This window comes from Polyodon spathula, chromosome 23, assembly GCF_017654505.1.
Source record: "Polyodon spathula isolate WHYD16114869_AA chromosome 23, ASM1765450v1, whole genome shotgun sequence".
NCBI classification, from domain to species: domain Eukaryota; kingdom Metazoa; phylum Chordata; class Actinopteri; order Acipenseriformes; family Polyodontidae; genus Polyodon; species Polyodon spathula.
Genome location: NC_054556.1, coordinates 24,075,610 through 24,097,855, shown reverse-complemented (window position 1 = coordinate 24,097,855; position 22,246 = coordinate 24,075,610). Strand labels below are relative to the sequence as shown.

The 22,246-nt window shown below is 37.7% G+C and overlaps 1 protein-coding gene across 4 annotated transcripts in view; it reads right to left on the bottom strand.

Moving 5' to 3' along the window:
- Window positions 1–17,981, bottom strand: part of LOC121298021 (extracellular sulfatase Sulf-2-like) — an 89,173-nt gene extending 71,192 nt beyond the window's left edge. For 2 of the 4 annotated variants that reach the window (XM_041224730.1, XM_041224734.1), the window contains exons 1-2: window positions 17,632–17,981; window positions 2,210–2,317 (exon numbers count right to left, since the gene is read on the bottom strand). The gene's annotated coding sequence lies outside the window, so the exon portion shown is untranslated. Of the gene's footprint in view, window positions 1–1,577; window positions 1,707–2,209; window positions 2,318–17,631 lie in introns of all 4 variants that reach the window. The other 2 variants (XM_041224732.1, XM_041224733.1) reach the window with 2 other exon arrangements.
- Between the last annotated feature and the right edge of the window lie 4,265 nt (window positions 17,982–22,246).

The window sequence follows — 22,246 nt, the reverse complement described above, 5'->3', positions numbered from 1 at the left end:
TATCATAGGCTATATTTTTTATTTTAAGGTAGCTGCTGTGTACAGACATGTGTCTTAAGATGCTATGCTGAAAATCATTCAGTTAAATAAATGTTTAATAACTTTGAATGAAAAGTGTGTGTTGCATATGGGCATGTTGCATATTGTCGGTGACCCCTACACAAGATCTGGGGAAAACGTCAGCACTGAAGTGTTTGTGCTCTATGGTGTTAGTCTGCACAGCTTCAATGAGTACTGTAATGGGTACAGCTTTTTTTACAGCTCCATTGAGCAAGGCACTAGGAGATGAAGTGACTTGTCCTGACTGTTAGAGAGTAAAGCTGAGGTGGGATTCAGAGAGTTGCCAGTATCGCCAGTCTCCCAGACCTCTAACCTTATACTAACACTGACACACTTCCTTCTATTTTTGAACTACACAAGGGATCAGAACTGTTCAGCATGTAGACTCGAAATGCATTTTTTTTAATGATATAACAAGCTGAATTCAGTACGTGCTGATATTACAAAGAATATGTTTATGCTTGATTGGTTCTTAGAATGTACTAGCAGGCATCTCAGGGGACGGGGGACAGAGAGATGGGACGGACGGACAACCAGGTTACATCTATTTCTGAAGCATAACAAGCAGTATCCTGCCTGGATAAATACAAAATTACTTTTGACTTTTCATTTTTGTTTTCTGCCCCCTCTGCTTCTGTAGCAGCACAGACGATTTTTCTAGGTCCCTGACATTGTGAGAGAGCCATACAAATGAAAACTTCTGACACATTTAAAAGGGAAGGTCTGGATTTGCAGCGTGAAGGCTGTGTTTCTATTGATTTATAATATTGTGAATGGGACACGCTTAGACTGGGGTTACTTTCATATATGATTTGTTGCGCTCTCTGTTGCTTGGATGAGATTCTCTGGTGCATGTACATGTAAGATTAGGAATGGTCAAGCTGTTTTAGGATGATGTTGTACTAATTTAATATAAGCGAACAGGAATGCAACCCTCAAGAGAGCATTCTAGTGGCCATTCCCTTTCAGTAAGATGCACACCTGGGAAAGCCTTTGAGATTGTATTATCTGTGTTGAAGCAACATGTGCCCTGTTCATTTCCAGAGGCCCTAGAACTAAACAAAACAAAATGTTTCCAATGGATTTCCCTCGGAAGGAAGAGTCAACAAGTTATCTTTACAATAAAATGTTATTTTGTAAAAATGTCGTTACAGCAACGTGGTCTCTTATGTTCACAAATTATCTCACCAAACATTTATGAATAATCAACCTTAAAATTCTACTTGCATTTTTTTTTACTACTGTAGGAATCTGATGAATCCTTTTTAAGAAGAAATGCATTCTAGATTATTTGCATATGCATATCAAACAAATTATTTTTGGCATCTATTTGGAATCCACTTTGAATACAAGCATGGAAGTAATATTGAATGAATGCCTAAGAATGTCTATAGAACTGTGTCAAACTCTTTACCCTACATGGAAACGTCTCCCAAACCAACCCTGGTTTATCTGCACTGAAAGCTCCAGAGAGCTCTCTGAAGACTTTGTAGTCACACCTTGGAGGTTCAACTCACAAGCTCCTGGTTCAAGGGTGTCCGTGATGAATGCCTGGCTGTTTGATGTGGTTACACTGCTCCTGCCTTCTCATTTAAATAATCCCTGATTTGAGATTTTCAAAAAGCTGGCAGGTGGGCCAATGAGATCTGCAAGCGAAGTGGCAAAAGAGCTGACATGAATATGGTAAACATGCCTTTGTTTTTGCTTGCATGGACAAATACACTAGGCTCTACACACAGATCCCAGGGTGTATTGATGTGTGGTATGGGGTTTGGAGTGAGGGGGAGGGGAGGGGGGGGGGTATTTTAGCCAATCTGTGACCTCCTATGTGCATTGTTTGCACTCACTTTTCTTCTCTAATCAGGAATGCATGGCTGAGCTCCACACTTTTCATTGGGTTGTCTAGGGAGAAACAGCATGTCTAATCCCCCCTTCCCTTCCTTTCCTCCTCCCAACTGCTTCTGACTTGGAACAATTTTCTCTTGACAAATGAGTATCTTTTCTGCTCTGCTGAAGCCTCGACGGGTCCCTGTGACATCCTCATGAGAGGAAAACTACAATCCATGATCCTGTAAGGAAGGAGGCACGTCGACTGTAAGTGACCCCAAACAGCTGGTACTTTTATTATTCAATTCTCCCCTTCACTCACCTCCTCCTGGTGCCCAGCTCTGCAAACTATCAAGCAGTCGCTCTGCACGTATAATGAATGACTTGGTGTTACAGCCGCTGGAGAGGTGCTTTACTGCAGAGATCAGCTCTAAAACAAGGAAAAAAGGAGGGGATTAGAATGAGCACAGCTTCATTCTTTTCTTATGGGTGGGGCATCCCTTGCCAGCCCATGAGTCATTCCCTTACCAGCCTATGAATCATTTCACAAGCATGTTGAAGAATACGATTTAAGAATAAAATCAAACCAAGTAGAAGAAAAAAAAAACATGCAAGGCTCATTTACAATTTGTAATCAAAAGCCCACTGTGCTTGCTCATGTCTCCCTTCTCTCTCTTTTCCTTTTTTTTTTTTATAATAGGAGCATGTGTGGCATACTGATCCCTGCCTTTGTGAGGCAGGATGGGATATGAATGACTTTCTGGCCTCTTTTAATTGCGTGGTTTGTTCTGCTGGTTCCCACTGGGCTGCGCTAGCTGAAATTATATTAGGTTAATTAATAAGGAAAGTTGTTTCGATAGCAAACTTCATGACAAATGGCATGCATTTTCATATTTTTTTAAGGGGTCTAGGGTTGAATTATAAATGCAGGTTGCATGAGGTTCCTAGACAAAGACTAAATAAAAAATGACACTAGTGTAATTGCTTACGTTGAAACAGTAAAAGTCTTCTTAAAACCCTTCAGTGCTCAGATTGCATATCTGCAACGTGAATGAAAAGCGAAAGCCTGCTGCTCCGTGCAGGCGTTAAACTCATCTATGAAAGTGCAGTGAACTCAAACGAAACTGCAATACAACAACGTCTGAAAATCATGTTGTGTTCACTAACAAGGATCCAGCTGTAGTTGTCTTAAAACCAGCTTTAAAGTGGCAGAGAGTTTAGCCAGAAAGATTCAGTTCCCTGGTATAAGATGAGACGAACAATTGTCACCCAGCTTTGAAATGTGTTTTATTTCTGTTTCGCTCAGACGAGTTTCTGTGGAAGGTCTTCACACCACAATGATGGAACGCTGCAGGAGTCCTCTGCCACAATGAATATGAACAAATACACCCCCCAGGGAGGAAGCAATGGAATTATTCAGGCACGCATACACAGTGCAGCTTGAACTGAAGCATTACAAAGCTCACTGGTGCAGATTAAATACTCAAGGTAAATTTACACCCTCTTCTCTTTGAGTCTGTGCTGTGCTTTGAGAGGATGTCAAAACCAAGCAAGTCAAAGTGCTGTCATATATGCTTATCAACTGTTTAATCTCTAATAAAAATGTTGTTTTTAAAGCTGCCGTGAGTGAATTTGCAATTCTTTCATAAATAAAAATAAAAAGATAACTGTTATCTAAAATAACTGAAACATTTTTTTTTTTCATAATGCATCCTGCATCTGATAAGTTATTGTTTTGCTTGCAGTTTTGCACACACACACACACACACACACACACACACACATAATGAAATGTTTATCATTTGATGTGCATTTTCATTTTCCAAAAGACATTTTCATGCTGCTGCTGCTGCTGCAGAACTGCATATTTCAAAATGCTAAATAATTGAAATGTTTTCAGTGCTTGGTAAGATGAGCTCTTGATGGAAGAGTGCACTGAACCTTTCAGTCTAGCAGAGCTGAAGCATGATCAGGTGATATACCTATATATATATATATATATATATATATATATATATATATATATATATATATATATATATATATATATATATACACTGTATATTTACAGTTCTGTGCCTTGTCTGCTTTTAAAAACCATTATGCCTCCTGTGTAATTATTTCAAATTAATTGAAAGAAGCTCTGGCTGTTTCAGATCAGTGAAAAGCTGAACAAGATATTTTCCCAAGGGGTAAAAATATGTTGAGAGCTACTATACCTCTGAGATTTAAAATTAATGATTTTAGAGCTCAACTAATATAGCATTATTATTTTACAACCTGTTCACACCAACCATAATGATCCTGGTTTTTATATATATATGTGTGTCTGTGTGTGTGTGTGTATGTACGTGTATATATATAGATACACCCACACACACAAGTACATATATACACTTGTATGTTCTACACAATATATAGTGCTTCTATAGCAGAATGTACTTTAATGGTTTTATATTTTTTATGAAACAGTTCAGTTTCCTTTTATCCTCGTGATCATCATATGCTTGCATTCTCAAACAGTAACGGCTTTCTATTATTTTCAAGTGATTCCGTGTGAAGAGTACAGATCTGCATTTGCTGTTCCCCACAATCAAAATCCCCTTTAAGTCCAAAATGCACAACTCAAAAACAACCTTATAACCAATTGCTCTGACTGTTCCTGGACTATTATTATTAGTATTTGAACCAGGGACCTCCTGGTGACAAACCCATTTCTTTAAGCACTGAACCACACAGCCTCCTATTAACAATTTCTACTCAGCAATGCAGTTTCTTTGAAAATAAATAAAAAGACGTTTGTGTTTTAGAGTAGGTAAGAGAACAGCTGCAAGGTAGAGAGATTTGAATCTTCAACTGTAAAATTGCTTTTTCAGAGAAATTTCACGGTTGATTAAGCTATGACCAGAAAATTATTGCCGACTAGGGAGGTTTTTCATTTTTTGTATTTATTTTTTTTAAGCTTTTTTTTTTTTTTTACCAAATTCTCCTTGAGTGCAGTCATTTAATGGAATCATAGGTGTAACAGAGGGTCTGTGAGTCTCTATTATAGATGTAGTGTTACAGGAATCACGTCAATTTATATGGGAAGCTGGAAATGTTCAGATCCTAACATCTGCAGTCATGAATCTCTTACTCAGGTCATTTCATCATAATATAACTCCCAGCATACTAATATAACACACAGCCCTGGTTAGAATTCAAAATCTAAGGCAGAGCAGTAGTAAATTATATTGCTGCAATAACAGATGTGCTTGTAGCCTGAAGTAGACTAATTTGGGAAGTAAATTATATATATATATATATATATATATATATATATATATATATATATATATATATATATATATATATATATATATATATGTATATGTAACCAGCTATGAACTAAGTTTGATTTAAAGTGTTTTCAATGTGTGAATTACATTGCACTAAAAGCATCAGTGCAATATTTTCCATCTCTTATTCTGCAGGTGCTCAATAGCTATAGTAAGGGGGGGTGGACAGAATTGTGGATTCTTTCTTAGATTCTCCAATTTTTAACACATTCAGTGTGTCTTTCCTGTGTCTGATTTCAGCTCCCTCCTGTATTCCCTAAACAATTCCCTACATAATGCGTTCAAGGCTGTTACTGTTGACTGCTGCCCAGAACATGGAATTTTAGGTTCAGTTTCTGTTTTTCAATTCCATACAGTACTGTTGCCTTGCAAACCCACTCTCAAGCTATGTTTAGAATAAGGTTGACAGCCACCTTTCCCATCAATATCCCTGGGCAGCAGCTAAACTCCTCTGCTGTCTTTCAAACATCCATTAACACCAGATATAAGCAGTCAGGTATTTTTAGAAAACTCAAAGTACATTCACTTTATTGCTTTATTATCTGCAGGAGACAAGGCTGTCTGTATACCTGATTACACAAGTAATCGTGGGGATGTGCAGAGCCTTTCAACGACCACCAGTAAAATGTAATTGTTTTACATTTTAGTTTTTTTTTTTTGGGGGGGGGGGGGGGGGGGGGTTGTAATTTTTATTTTTTTTTTTTTTTGTTTTGTTTTGTTTTTTTTTTTAATTATTATTATTACTTTTTAAAAATGTATTTTGGTAGATGGCAACCAGAGGCAATCCCTGAAAGCTTAAACATAGAAACTCATGTTGCATTTTACTTTTAAAACTGGCCTTTCATTTCAAGGTAAAATACTGTGTTAGCTCACTTGGTGGCTTTGTCTACCAAGTTAAACTACAAACACAAAGAAAGTGCATTAACAGTATTTGGCGATTGGTGGCACTATATGCTGTACAAAACTCATTAGGCTGTGAATGTAAACAGAAATGTTAAAGGTAAATACATGTATTGCTCATCTGCAAGTATTAAAAAAACTATTTTGGGGGCAAATAGAAGCTGACTTTAGTCCAGGTTTAACTGGGAAGCCTATATGAGACGCCACCTCTTTCAAGACTTCCCTTCAGTTCAAGCTAATACCCAGAAATGATCGCTTGTCCCCAATTGGTTGCAGCGTGTGACAAGATTCTACTGAACAAGACGCAGGCCAGGACTGGCTGAAACTCTAGCATGTATTTATGATATGTTACATAATTTCTGGGGGAAACTGTGCTGAATGTATTATAAATCATTAAGTCCCCAGATGAAGTGTCTGGTGTCACTCATAATGGCCAGGTACTTGTTACAATAGGTAAAAAATGTTTTTTTGCTCGGATGAGTTTGCTTGTCACAAGGTTTGGATGAGATCATCAAAAACATAAAATAATGCACAATATTCTCCACCTGCTACAAAGAAATACCTTTTTTCAATGCATGCATCCACTGAGAATAAATAACCAACTCTTAATGGATGGAGACATCTTTCTGTACCTGCTCTAAAACTGCTTAGCATGACTGATTCATCTCTTTCACAGACAGGGAAGAGTGGTACCCTGTTAATGTATGGGCTGACTGCCACAATTTCTCCAAATTTAATAGGGTTAATGTGCTGCTATCTAAAAATCAGTTGTGAAGAAGGTTTCTTCATATTATAATGATATCCCAGTGGTATTTCTCAGATCTTAAGGAATGGAAATTAGTATTTCAAGGAGTGAGGTACAGGGCTGTTTTTTTTTCTAATTCATGATGGTAGAGGTGTCTCCTCATGCTTGGTCCCTTGCCTCTTAAATGAATAAACACCTGGCTGCTCAGAAGTGCACTTTGAGCAAATCCATCACGCTGTGACTCTTGTCCTTCACCGCTCTACTGCTCTATACCTCTTAGGACTCATAAATTGACTTTCAAGGTTTTGAATCAACGTTTGTATTTGAAAGAAATCCCTGTGATTGAAATGGCATCGGGAAGCACAGTCACTATAGGAGTGGAAAGTGGGTGTGCATTTCCACACGACAACGTTGTGTCCCTCTATGGAAGGGGGAGCTAAATGTCTCTGTTCCAACCAAGTTCAAATATTTTTAATTGAACTCCTTATACCTTCACTGAAGTTCTAACATAGGTAAATATTTTATTGCACCTGTTTCGCATTACTGAATTCTTTCCATACCTACTGCTTCTTCCCTTTCAAACTGGTAAAAAAAAAAAAAAAGCTCTCCAGTTACAGAAAATGACTGTGTCATTCTTCATCTTCTGTGACATCTGTTTCAAGACCATGTGATTAGTGTCCACAGGTCACCTTGTCAATCATAGGGGTCACCAAGCCATGCTGTGGGAAATTGCCAAGCCATTACTCTTGCTCTGCCATTTCGGACCGGGTTGGGACTTGATATCAATTGCAATGACATTTCTCCTTCCAGTAGGAGATACTGTAGTGCATGCTTTGTGTTAAGTTTCCCAATATTGCAAAACCATTATAAGAAAATGGCTTCCTCTCCAGCTATTACAAAATCCACTTTACATGAAAAAATTAAACTATCAGACAATGTCAAAAGAAATAAAAAGTTGTGTATTTTTTATTTGAAAAAAAAAAAAGTGAGCATGCATCTTTAAATCAGGAAAGCCTGGTTTGATGGAAGTTTTTAACAGCTGCTAGATTTGTTATTGCCGCTGCATAATCATGCATCTTTTTTCTCTTTTTTGAAGACAGTTGAGTGACAGCCACTGTGCACTTTTTTTTTTTTTCTGTACCCTGCTGGAATAATCAGTCAGGAAAACTTGATGAGCAAAATGTGCAATCATGTAAATAAGGAAGACAGACAGCCAGAGAAGAAAAGGCCCTGCTTTGCATTCTGCCCCTTGCAGCAAACCCCCATGGTCCATTAACTAATTCTTGTTAAATGATACAAAAGCAGGAACAATATGCACTGATGGCAGGGGGTTTCTAAAGGAGTCAAATTCAATGTAAAACAAGCCTCTGCTACCACCCCTCCCTCCGGTTCCCAGGACACTTCTTGTCAGCGGAGCACCCAGAGGTTAAACATGGTGTTAGTGGGCACAGCATCCAGGTCAGACCAGCTTTAATTGCATTTTGTATTCAGTTCAAGATTCAAATCCCCCCCACTGGTTCTCACAGTGTGTGTGTGTGTGGATGTGTGTGGATGTGTTGTGATGAGCATTCTGACTGTACAGTGTACGATGATTGGTGTTGGTGGCATTCTTTATTTCAAAATCTCTTCTTTGCTCTTTCTGTGTTTGTGCGTGACTTTACTGGATAACTAGCTGATCCACGGCTGTGAAACTGGGTCCAAACCGTTGAAACTGAGAACAACAGACTTTTCAGTTATGGGAACGGCATTAAAGGCATCATGAAAGTCTTATTTGCAGCACATACAGCTTCAAATTAATCTGAAATCTTTCTTCTATGTCACTTTAGTTTAGGAGAAAAAAAATTTGACTACCACAGCAGTTCTGGTGTTTTGAGACAATTCCCCTTAGCAATACATCAATCTGTAGTCTTTTCAAATGCAAGACAGTGATCCTGATGGCGTGAGTGCTTTAAAACATGTACTTCGAGGAGAGTACAAGGGATAATTACAGACTGTTTTGCAATGGAAAATGCCGTTGTGTTCAGAATGAGTTTGAAGAGCTGAGATTAAAGATTAAAAATACATAGCATGTATATGAAAAGATGAAAGATTAATGAGGGAGAAGCCGGGATGGATGCTACCTCAGGCTCCTTCATGACTGTGACTAACAAACCCAGCCTGATGGAGGAATAATTAATAATGGAGTCTGTGGCTGAGAGTGTGACCAGTTTTTATCTCAGAGGCAGGTTGGAAGAAAATTGACAACACGGAGCGCGATTTGAATCAGTTTGATATAGCTACTGGTTTGACTCTCTCTCTCTCTCTCTCTAAACAATCAATTTGGATTCTAAATTGAACCCAGAAATAACAACAACAAACGATTGCAAAGACTACAAATAGAATACATTATGACTTCATATCTGGTGTAGGCAAAAGTCATGCAAGACTACAAATAAAATACATCATGAATTGCTATCTGGGGTAGTAAAGTGTTAATCTGCATTGTGTGACGACTGGATGCCACCAGACAGCGCTTGAAAGACAAGGGAATTGCTTAATGCATCTGATTTAAAAATGCAACCTTGAATCTGCAACTGTGAGAAAGCATGCAAAACAGGACTCGCCCACTGAAGCACAACTTCCACATTTCCTCCAGATAAAATATTAATTGGAAAAGTCCTTATAATTTATTTAACGTCAGTGCAGACGCTTCTTCTGACATGTGTCTTGCTGCGTTCACTCAGCCAGGCTTCTTTGGTCATTTGTGGCTTTTGAGCTCCTGAAAGAACAAGCTTCGTCCTCTTTTATATTGTTGAAACACTGTTGCTGTGCTTAGATGTGCTTTAAAAACAGCAGTAGCAGCTGCAACAACAACGTGCCGAACTCAGCAGAAACAACAAATCTAAAAGGACAGTCTTGAGTTTAGTACACAATTCAGTAAGCCTGGTTATGGGTGACCATGTCTTTGTCACCATATATATGGATGTAGCAGGACAGGGGGCCTGCAATCTAAAAATGTTTGTTTTATGGCAGGGACTGGGTTAAAAAGCCTCCCTGCCAAACTAATTGTTTAATTTAATTGTTTTATTAATTGTTTTGCTTAATTATTAATTATCACCTGCACCTGGCAATTGTAAATTAGAGCCCAGTGCAGGGTTTAAAAGGAGTGCAGCCAGTCTGTTCTGTTCAGAGTAGAAAGACATGGGTAGGCGTACTCTATGTGTGTGTATACACAAATATTATAATACAGATTTAGTGTAAAGCTACCATTAAATAATACTGTATGAACTACTATAAAATACAGTATAAGGCAATTTATGCAACAGGTAAAACCTATGACAAACTATTGTAAGTCAAACAGACTGTCCATATTTGCAGCAGATATTGGTTTTCCACGTCAGGATTGAAACAGGTTTACTCCTGTGCAAAAAGAGCTGACTCAAAATCTGATTTAATAAGCGAATAACCTTGATAAGCCCCGTCCAAAACGTTTATTTCATATCAAACTATGTTTCCTTATGTGCTTGAAATCAATATGATTTGATTTTGTAAAGCCAATACAGATTACATGGCAAAGTACAGCATTGTTGAGTGTCTTATGGTGAATTATATGAATGGCATTGATAAAGTATATTCAGCACCAATCTGTTTCAATCACTAGAAATGTCCGAACTGTGCTTTCGTTACTGTTACCACTCATCTCCAGTGTATGTATATGTGATACTAAATGATCACATCACAAAGCAAGGTGTTTTACAGCTTTTAAATTGATGTAATCAATTAACCTAAAGTGTGTGTGTGTGTGTGTGTGTGTGTGTGTGTGCGCGTGTGTCTTTGTGAGACTGTCCCTTTGGCTCTCTCTACAGTTGGATGAGAGCTTTCCTACAGTACATTACTCTGTCAATAATGCTTCATTGCTATCAGATCTGGCACTGCTCTTAAAGGGAACCTGAGTATGGGTATACAATACTGTATTAGAGTTATCTTATCGAATGTTTAGATTTGCTTCGTATCATTCTGTGTTTTAGTCCACACATCCCTGTGATGTGAAAATGATATAATGTGAATCTAAACAACAAGAACAATACATTTGATAAGATAACTGTGATAATATCCATACCAAGGCTGTGTGTGAACCGATGATAGTTCCAGTATCACATACTGTGCTGTAGATATGATTTACCTTGTAGGAATCGTTTGCTGTGGTTACAGTGTGAATTACCCTGCTGACTCATTTCAATAGAAAGCGCAGGGACTGTACAGTACGTGTTAGGGCTGTGAGGAAAGTGGTGCTCACTCTACAGCACAGGAAATAATAAAAAAAAAAAAATTCAGAATTCTGAGAAAATATCACTTGTTTTAAAAACAAACAGGGTGTGTCTGTGTGGTTTTAGTCTGTCAGAGAGAGAGAGAGAGAGAGAGAGAGAGAGAGAGAGAGAGGTAGTTTCCAAGAAGAGATGATAAAACAAAAAATAGATATTTTTAACTGATAAGACAAACCCCACAGAGCACAAACGTGCATTTTATTTTATTCCTGTATATTTTTTTTCAGCATTGGTAACAGTTTGCCAAAATGCCAGTGTGCAAATACACGTCCAAGGTACAGTAAACTGGCCAACAAATAAGGAGACATTAAAAAATTCAAGCAACAGCTTCGATACTTCAGATGTATATTAAAATACAAATATTTAAAAACCCTTTCAGTAATATCAGAGCATGCTGTATAATTATTGTTTAACATTATTTAATTTTTGGTGCCTGTTTCACTAGCCTAAGATAGGGTCCTCAGATAAAAACAATCAACTACAGTGTGAAAAAAATGAACATGACATAGCAGTTTTACAGTGCAAGAAAGTCAGGACTGATTTTGTTTCAAATGTGTACTAAGCAGGTTTTAAAGAAGCATTTGATGAAAAATGTTTGCACCTTTGTCTGTTGGTTTCTGATGCACTTGTCCTGTATCTTCAGGATAGTGAAACAAATGTAATTATTTATCAGGGTTTCACTTTAAAGACCAGGGTTCAGAGAGGGATCTCACATGCTAAGTGACTGTAGCATCCTAAAGCTTTCCACCCTCTGGACTGCAAATGTAAGACTGACAATCTCTGCTTGTGAAGTGTACTTTAAATTATGAATAGGAAACCTTCAAATAAACAGATTCTGATACCTACAATAAAACCCAGCGGGCTGACGTTACTCACAGATGAGACGAAAAGTGGAATAATCCATGAATATTTACGGTTTCTCTGGATTGAGTTGTATATACACAGCTATTAATTTGGATTTGACCTAAATTAGTCTGCTAAATCCATAGCGCTTTAAAAGGGTTCTTCAATAGCACTTAAAATCACATAAGCACGAAACATATAGTCACAAAGGAGAATATTTGTTGGCCTAGCAGGGTACTGTAGAATATTCGGAAGAGTTTTAAATACTTTAGAAAAAAAAAAAAAGGATTTGAGTATACACATTTTTCGCTGAGGGGGGAAAAAAACCCCAAACTGTTTATTTTTATTTTTGTTATACTTTTGTGACCAACTGCTTCCAGTTATTGATGAACCACATCTAAGAGTGCAGAATGTGGGCAGTACTCTTTTTAATTGGAATGGAAAATGTCTATCTGATAACAAGTTGTAAGCCGATTTCAGACTTGGTTAAAGTGTCCCAACTGAAATATGCAGCTTTTGTACTTGAACTTCGACAGGGGGTGTGTGAACTGGGGGAGCTCTGTGGCTCCAGACCCTTGGATGCCTTGTTAACTGCTAACAGGAAGGCAGCTGCTTTTGTGATGCCTTTATCAGTGCTGAAGAGCAGGAGAATAGGAGGTTACCCCAGCGGATTACAAAGGTGAACATAACATCTCTACCCGAGCGGGAGCTTAAACTGTGAGTGGGAAATCGCTTCAATCTCAGCTGAACAGACACAAAAAAACAAGAATGTGCTGCAATATACATGAAAGAGTCATAAAGAGAGTCAACTCTGGAATCCAAAAAGCATTATGGCTGACTTACTGAATATGCTGATAATACATACAAAAAATAACTAATGTAAATACACAACAGTATTTGGATGCTGTCGTGTTTTTGTATATAACTATAAATGTGCTTTTCATACAATTCTTTGTTACACGTTCATAGGATGTCTATATATGATAGTATATTATATTGTATAAAAACTCAGAAGAAACATAATCCTGAAAACTAGATCTTTTGAGGTTGTATGACCAATTGCATCTGGTAAGTTAAGTTTCATACTTAAAAAAAAAAAAAAAAAAAAAAAGCCAAGTCACTTTATGAGACACAAATGTTAACCACTTTTAACACTGAAGCACTGCCGGGTCAGGAGAACCAAGGATTAAATTCAACTAATTCCTTTTTTCCTGCAGTGCTCTGCTGGAGAACTTGCTTAACAAAACCCGGACAAAATCCCTGTACAGAATTCCAGCACGGACAAATAGCTCAGAGAAAGAGGGTTGGAGGTAATGTAAAACAGGCTTGACAAATCTGCGCTGTGTGAAAAGAATATAATGAATGCCTCATTGCCACACAAGAGTGTGCGTCCCCCTGCCCAGGAAGAAGCAATCTTCTCAGAACTGTATGACATTTACATTGTCCTGCAAAACTGCGGTTTCCTCATTTCTCATTTTGTCGGAGCAGAAACATTAAGAAGTAATTAATGTTTCAACAACTAGTTTGCCAGGCCCACATTAACCTTTTGAAAAACAAACCCATGATGTAGCAGTGTCATTTGTCTCAACTTTGTCTGGATGTGATAAAATGAAAACTGTATATGGTTGAAACAGGTTTGCCCAAAACACAGAGCAGGTCAACAGAGATTGAAAAACAAAAATGCTATTATCCAAAATAATCCATTGAGAACAAGCTTTTAGAAAGGGCTGCTCTCTGAGTACATTTGTTTTATAGACATATAATGCGCTGAATCCTGAGGAGGTGTTTCAGACCTTTATGGTTCATGAAACAGTAATCACGTGGGACTGGGATACGGTTCCAGGCTAGGTGTGAGGTACATGTGAAATCAGAGCGTGGAACACGTGCCCCATATGGGGAAACTCATCCCATATCGATGACCTCTGTGTTCTCCCTAGTTAAGCTTCTATATAAAGTATTCTATATTAAAATTGTAATGTGTAGACTCCAATATTGCTGTTATACAGTCATCTGAAATGTCTTTCTATCAGATGGCTTGTATCAGATTTAAATGAGTTAAGATTTGTTATACTGTTATATCACTATATCACAAACTCAAAGGACACAGCGCCCAGATAGACCCTGTGTGGGGTGGATATAAGATTGTACAGCACCCTATATGTGAAGTTTCTACATGCTCACATTTGTCAGTTGGTGAGGATTTGAGTTATTGCTAACTATTCCACAGAGCTGTACTCAAAACTGACCTTTGATCAGGCCAAGGACTATACCCAGTTTGAATTACAGCGCAGGCATTTCCAGATGTTATTAAATGATAAAATGCATTTGTGTTGGTTCAAAATCCAGATGCAAGTGCTGTACTTTAAAGAAATATAATGCATGATTTAGTTTTGAATTTGTATGAACAAATTATTGTTCATACAAATTATTTCAAGTGTAATAGTACCACTTCAAAATGTCTTTTCATCCTCCTGATGCCTGTGCAGTTACAATGCAACTGCATCTTTAAATACAAAAAAGGTTGTACATTAAAAAAATGTATTTACACTGTATTAACAATGTAACAGCTGTGTATTTCTACTGTCATTACTATATGCAATTGCAGTGTAATTACAGTCCAGTTGGAGAAACCTCACTCAAATGTCCCCTGCATAATGTTAATTAACCTTCCTTCATTAATCTTTGTAATGAATGCATTATTTTGGTTGTCCATCTTGGGTCTCTAGTCTGTAGACTGGCAGGTTGAGAATGGTGCTCACTGAACCCAATGCAGATCTGACTACACAGTAATAGGATGTATTGCAGCCCACGTAAAAGGCTGATTATGAAAACCTGCTGTTTACGCTTTTTGAATTATTATTGAAAATTCCCTGTGCAGTGAGAGATCAGACAGAATTACAATTTTTTTTTCAGCTGACCTTCGACTTCTCAGGTCTTGCGTAAGAGGCAATTTAGTGGACCCCATGTTGTGTGTGTTGAGGGTGTCCCCAGGCATAAAGAAGCACTACTGATAAATCTCATATATTTGGAAGCAACCCCACGGAGAATGCCACTGCGTCCAGCTGTGCTGATAGAGAGGGACCCCAATGGATGCACACTTTGTACACACACTTGCACTTTGCAGAACTCTATTACCTCAATGGCAATTTTACAGCAGCGAAAAGGTAAAGCTTCAAAAATCTTTTATTTAAAGGTAATTCATTCATAAGGGAGTTCATGATACAGCCTTGCGTTGTAAAGTTAAATGAATTAATATAGGCACTAAACTGGTGAAAGCAACAGCTGTATTTGAGTTTGATGCCACCAATACCCTGCTGGGACAGGACACAGCTGCATTTCTCAACATCGTCACCATGGATCGTATCATTATAATTATAAATAATCCCACTATACCCATGGTTAAGTGGTTGATGCAACACAGGATTATTCCCAGGTGCTGTAAAGAGCTCTAACAAAATCAGCTGGGCTTTTCCAAATGGGGTACAGGTTTATCAAATCAAATTTTCTTTTGCATTTTACCTTAGATTGATATAGACACGTAAGTGAGTTCTTAACACTAAGCAGATGACAGAGAAGTGTCCACCAGTTTTTGACCATGTCACATTTTACCGAGACAAAAGTCCCTGTTTAACATTTAATCTACAGAAGATATAAATTCTGCTGGTAAAATAAAGATGTTTATTTAACAAGTTGCCTAGACTCCAGTTTACACTTTTGTGAGCAAAACCAATTACACATGTTTGGAGCCACTCCAATACTTTGATAAACCATTATTCTGTACTGGATTCATTCCTGACTATCAGCCAAAACATCAACTGGCTTACTTTTACCTCAAACGCTGCACCAGGAATTGTTTTAATTGGGAGTTACTGTATGTCTGGTATTTGTTTGGCATGAATGTTGGCATTTATGTGTTTATAAATGACTGTATGTCACAGATGTAACCTGAATGGAACACTCCTGGGGGCTCTATGCAAATGGAAAGTGTAACATATCTTTCTTATCCTTTCTTAAAAAGTTAAGCAATGAACAATCCTAGTCTTTTCCGTACATCAATCAATCTGACACTCAAGGTCACTGTTTAAAACATGCATTCCAGTTTCCTTATTCTTATCTGCAGGGCATGTGCAGTGCTGCGTTAAACATGTGTATTAAAGTCTACGCAGGTTCTGACAAGGAGCGATATCATGGCTCTTTTGAGTTCATCAGAAGCAGCTTAGCACAAGACTTTTGACAGTTTCAAAAGCTAGCCTGTGCAGAACACAGACACAGTTTAAGAAATGCTGGCACTCCTTCTGTTTATTTTTATTGGTATTGTTTTATGGGTCAAAGGAAATATTAAAACAGAATTCCTTCAGGGCTACAATATGTTTAACCCCACGCTGCAAGGTTTTAATTGGAAAGTTTCATTTAAAAAAGACTATTGACTCAATTTCTCTGTCTTAACATATTCTTTTTCTTAGAAACATTTTGCAGTATAGCGACAGTTTGTGTTTCAGACCTTCTGTCTAAAATCACAGACTACACATCCCAGCTATTTGTCATCGATATCCTTTTAAAAAGACTGTTTTAGATGTGTTAATCTTATGGTTGGTAGATTTATTAATCCAATGAGTTACAGTATCTGTTATTGTAATGAAATGAAGACACTGTGTTTGGCCAGATATTTTTTCATGTTTTGAATCAAGACACCATTGTCACACAAGCCAGGCTTGTCCCATTCAGACCAGTACAGGTGTCAAGTTGTATTAAACAAGAGCCCTGTTTACATTCCTGAGGTAAACCTATAGTGGGAGGTTAGGTTGGGTGCTACTGAGCCCAGACTTCAGGGCTGGTCAAACCTGCCAACCAGTTGTGGGAATTTGAAACCAAATGTAAATACTGTAGCAAAGTGGACACTATAACCATTCAAATATAATTGTCTTGTTTCCCATTCCACCTGTCAATTCTGCCTCAAGCCTTCTAAACAGATAATGTGTGTACAGAACAACATATACAGTGCAATTTCAAACTGGAAAGTACTGTAGTATTGGAGCACTCAACAGCCTTCTAACTATACAGTAGCTTCTCGCTGCCCAAGGAGAAAATGCCTGGCACTAAACAAATGGATATAAACCAACTCTCTATTGCTGTCTTCCATATTAGCTACAATAGGTGTGAGATGAGTAAACAGAAGGAGTTGTTTAAAATCTTCCAGGTTCCACTGTCGAAAAACAACACAGGTTTTTAAAAGTTCAAACCACCTTCCCCATCCACCAAAAGCAAAACGTGTTTAATAGCAACTTTATAGCAGCTTAGAAATACCAAAAAAGGTTCCCAGAGTGTGTGGAGAGCTCAGTTTTCTTGGTCGTCGGTTTTACAGGGCTTAAGTGTATACTTGTCTATATAAACTTACAATATCTGAATAGCGGAGACAAACCACTGCTTATTTCAGAAGAATAGTAGCCATGTATCATTAACCAAAGAAGGATCACCCTCTATACAGTTCAGTACCTGCCTCTTATCCTGCTGGCTACGCTACAGTACATTCCCAGCGCAGTTACACCAGAACAGCTCACAGCAAGTGTACAGCAAGCACAGGGAAACCATAAATAAAATAGGGCATTCACTGTACCTTGAGCACTGATCCTCTGGAGTCTGACACAAAGCAGGTTTCCTCCTGTAAAGACAGACTGGAGTTGTGGGTTCACAACACCACCACCACCACCACCCCTGCCAGGCTTGACTGCTGGCTTTCTGGCTGACAGACTGACTACACAGCTTCTTTGGTTTTTTTTTGTAACAGAAAGAAAAATATATAAACAAATACGGTAGAGTTGAGTAGGCAAAGGGAAAAGTCCCTCTATGATTTCAATTCCCCAAACTCTCTCTCTCACTCTCTCTCTCTCTCTGAGCCCTCATTCAAACAACAGATGTGACTGAATCAAGGCAGCCAGAACCATCTGTTGAAACTCGCCTGCCTCTTTGCTCTACTCACTTACTCACTCGCTCAAGAGAGAGAGGGGAAAGGGTTGTACAGCTTGGACCCAATCTGAGTGCTTTCTATGAGGCAGGGGCGGAGCAAAGGACAAGGGAAGAGCTTAGCTCAGACACTTTGCATTCATGAGGTTGGTACCTTTCAGATGTAATAGGGTTTGTAAGAGAGAGAGGGGAAGGGAGTAACAGTAAGGGAGTAAAGTACCAAGTGAAACTCTAAAAGAAATCACACACACACGCACACATACACACACACATACAGCACACACACACACACACACACGCAAACACAAGCTAATTAATATCCCGTCACAGAGAAATAGCAAACTGACGACGAGTGAGCTGAAAATTCTGAAAAAGTAAGCTGAAAAAAGGTGAAAATTGTAGAAAGTTAAGTATCTATAAATGTCACACAGGTGTGGTTTATTGCACACCTGTTTATTCAGATGGGAATATACAATGCACATTACAATAAGCATAAAAAGCTATTTCCTGTACTGGTGACATATTTTTTTTAAAGTATTGTGCTAAATAAAGGAGGCAAAAATCAATCTAACCAATGATTAATGTTCCTGTTCTCTCAAAATATACTCTCTTTGCACAAGGTCTACTGAAAGCAGAAAAAAAAAAAAAAATATTACCATTTTTTTTATTACCATCTTTTTTTGGTGTTTGCCTGTAAACTCTTGCAAGCAGATTCAGCATATCACTGTGTTTGCATTTACAGTCACGTTCTTAACCTTTTTTAAAAAATGAAACACCGTTTGAGATAGTGTTGTTATCACGTATAACAGCGGAGAAAGGTGCCATACCTGTCTATTTGTTAGAGTGCAGGAATACTGCATTGTACTACTTGTGTGGTACAGTTAGGCTGTAGAGATTCAAAATACACTAAAGAGGGTCACAGACACTCGGAGATGTTGATTTTGGCAAAGGACCAGTCTTTTTAATGAATTACCACTGTTCAAATAGAAACTGCAGTTTAAATGCTATTACAGTGATATGTTATTTCAGCGATCGAGTGGACCGTACTTTTTCTGTAATAGTTTGATTTTTTTTCACCAAAACATGAAGGTGGTCATTTTTAAGAAGTTCATTCCCACATTCGTTCAATCTAGCGCCAATTTATTAGGCGCATCCTTTCAAAGGAAATGTAACCATTTCTATACTGGTCTGCAATTAAGTTCAATGGAACGTAAAGGGTTAAACTTGTCATTCCACTGCCACAAAGTCAAAATTTTAAAATCTGTTTGCTCAGACACACCAAAGAAAAGAGGGTTTATTGTATGCCTCCCTCAAGAGTATAGCCACTTTCACAAAGACAGCAGTAATTACAAAACAGCAATGCATCACATAAATAATAAATAGGTACATGACCACAACTGAATATTGTGACTAAATTGCTTTTCGTAATGTGCTGTTATTTTTATTATTTGAAATGTACAGTATGGTAAAAAAGCAGATATAAAGACATATATGGTCACCAGTCAGTCAACTTTGAGCTGATCATCTCCAAAATCTGATCGGCACACCTTTTTTATATTCATATTTTTATATGAGAAATAAATATTTTAGTAGTTCTGAGTGAATCGTTGTATAAAAAAAACAACCACCAAGATGGTTTCCAGATACAGTGTGTTGGATAAAACGTCAACATCACTCAATGAATTCCCCATTGGTGGTCATTCCAAGTTTCAAGTCAACCCAATAACTAAGCTAACACACTTTACATTGTGTGGCTATTATTATACTGCAACTATCTGCAATTAATAAAATAAAACTAGATTTAAAAAAAAAAAAAAAAAAAAAGTAAAGTCATTTCAATGATAGAATTGACAGTAGGGGTCGTTTTAGCTAGCCTTTATTAGATAAAAAATAGGTTACAATAAAAAAAAAAACCCTGAACACGTGTAATGAAGCTTGACCCAGATTTCCTTTGAGTGTATATTGTACTTGTTCCCGTCCACTGATCCATTACTTTGGTGTGTAAGGCTGACAGTTATATGCTACCAAAGTAATTATGGTGTACGGCAGCGGTCTTCAATTGGAGGCCCGTGCTCCAAATCCAGCCCGTGAGAGCCTTCCATCTGGCCTGCTGAATGTCAGTTGCACTGCTGCCAACTGGGCATTTTTACCCTCAAAGTGTGACTGTTTTTAATTACATTTTGCGGGAAAATCACTTTAATTTATGGGGTTTTAATGTGAAACAATTAAATAGGCCTTTAAATCATCCAAGTCTTTACTTTCTCATTAAACTCAGAATGAAGAATGCTAAAACGAGAGCACAGCATTTAGATAAATGACTAGTTGTAATTGTAATAAAGTGTGCCCCGCATTTATTCTTTTTTTTAATGATAGATGAATTGCTTGTTAAAATGTTGCAACATTGTTTGCATGCAGATTCTTCATTCTGCACCAAAACACGTACATTTGACCAATTTTACTACTAAATGGCTAAGAGGAATCAATCAAATTCTTAAAGGGGAAGAAAACATCGGTGGGGGGGGGGGGGGGGACACAGAAAAACAACAATCCTAAATATAATAATAATATTCAAGTTATATTTACTAATCCCTAAAAAAGAAATATTGAACATATTAGAAAGCTGTTTGTTCACAATTAATAAAACAATAAAATAAATGACCATTTAAAACTAGCATTTCTAGAGGCAAATAACGCCTCTATTTCCACTGTGGATTATTGTCTGAGCTCATCAAAGACAATGTAAATGACACAAGCTGAACCAATCTCAAAGACAACCAGCTGCACAGAACTTAGTGCACAGAGGTGATAAATTCAGTCCTGGGGTCATGCTTTTAAATTTTTTAAATGATTTATTATGGTTTCTTTCGGAAGAAGTAGGCAGGTTTTTGTAAAAGTAGTGGTCCTTCATTACAAATGCTAGTTGCAGATACGCACGGTTGAAAGGTCGTCGCTATCTACAGGGTATTTGCTTCCCTTAACAAGAGATACTTACTGACAACACATCAAAATAGCCCTTCTCCTTCCTTGTTTACAACACTCTGTATGTAAGCTACCTTCAATCAATAGCTACCTTCGAGCTACTCGGTATGCACTTTCATTCCCATTCGCATCAGCACATTTCATAACCTAACACTGAATATTGTTTTTACAGTTTATTTTTATTATCATTATTATTATTTCACTTCTTCAGATAATGACTCCTCTCCTGTAACTTCTATCTTTCCTGAAGGTTGCTGTTTAAATGCTTACTGTTCATCCTGGTCCATTTCTGACACTGAATTATTTGAATGTATTTCATGCATGCCACCACAAAGTGGGGTGTAGCCCCCTCAATTATTTGTTCTGCCCCCCCTTCCACCTCTTCATGGAAAGTCTGGTACCGCTGTCATGGCAAATGAGCCATGCCATCGCAACTGATTGACAAGCTTCTATTACTTAAGTAGCATGCTTGCTGCGCAGACATTTTTCGAAAACAAAGACGGTGCGAATGAGCTTCAAAATTTTAGACAAAAAGGAATTTAGTTGTCCGTTTTAATGTAATATTTTTAATAAAATTAAGATTACTAGACTGCAGTTTTAATATCATTGCAGTGATAAATATATGCTTTGTATTATTAAATGGCAATTAGAAATCATATCATTGTGAGTGGTTACCTTCTGGTTGACATTTTATAATCATATACCACAGAATAGCCTTGCTCTTCCTATGGAAAAGCCTTAACCTGGTGAATTTCTCAGTGGGAATGAAGTGACTCAATGAAGCCTCAACTGAAATTAGCACAAGCTGCTTCAGCCAATTGCTTTGCGTTCCAAATAATTATTGCAGAAGAAAAAGAGCAGATGGGATGAAGCCGAGTTGCTGTTCTGGTGTTTAATTAATTTACACGGAGCAGAGGCTGGGGGCAGATGGTTCTTCAGCGTGGTCCTCAGCCAAGCAAGTTTGTTGAGCAACAGGACATGTGAAAAGTTGGACCACCAGATTGCTAGCAACAACACTGTCCACTCATCTATTGATTACATATGGTGGAGAGATGAAATGTCAGAGAAACCTACAGCATTTGAGGGAAGTTTATGGAGTGTTCAGGCAGGGTAAAAACTACATGACCACTCCAGTTCCATTTGAGATACAAAGTATTCCAAATAGTTTTTTGTTCTAATGCCAAGGGGGAAAAAAAAAAAAAAACGCTCATAATGAACAGCCAGTGAACACACCACTAATTTTGTTAATAAAATAAGTTTGATTAGAGGATGTCTTTGAATAACCAAGC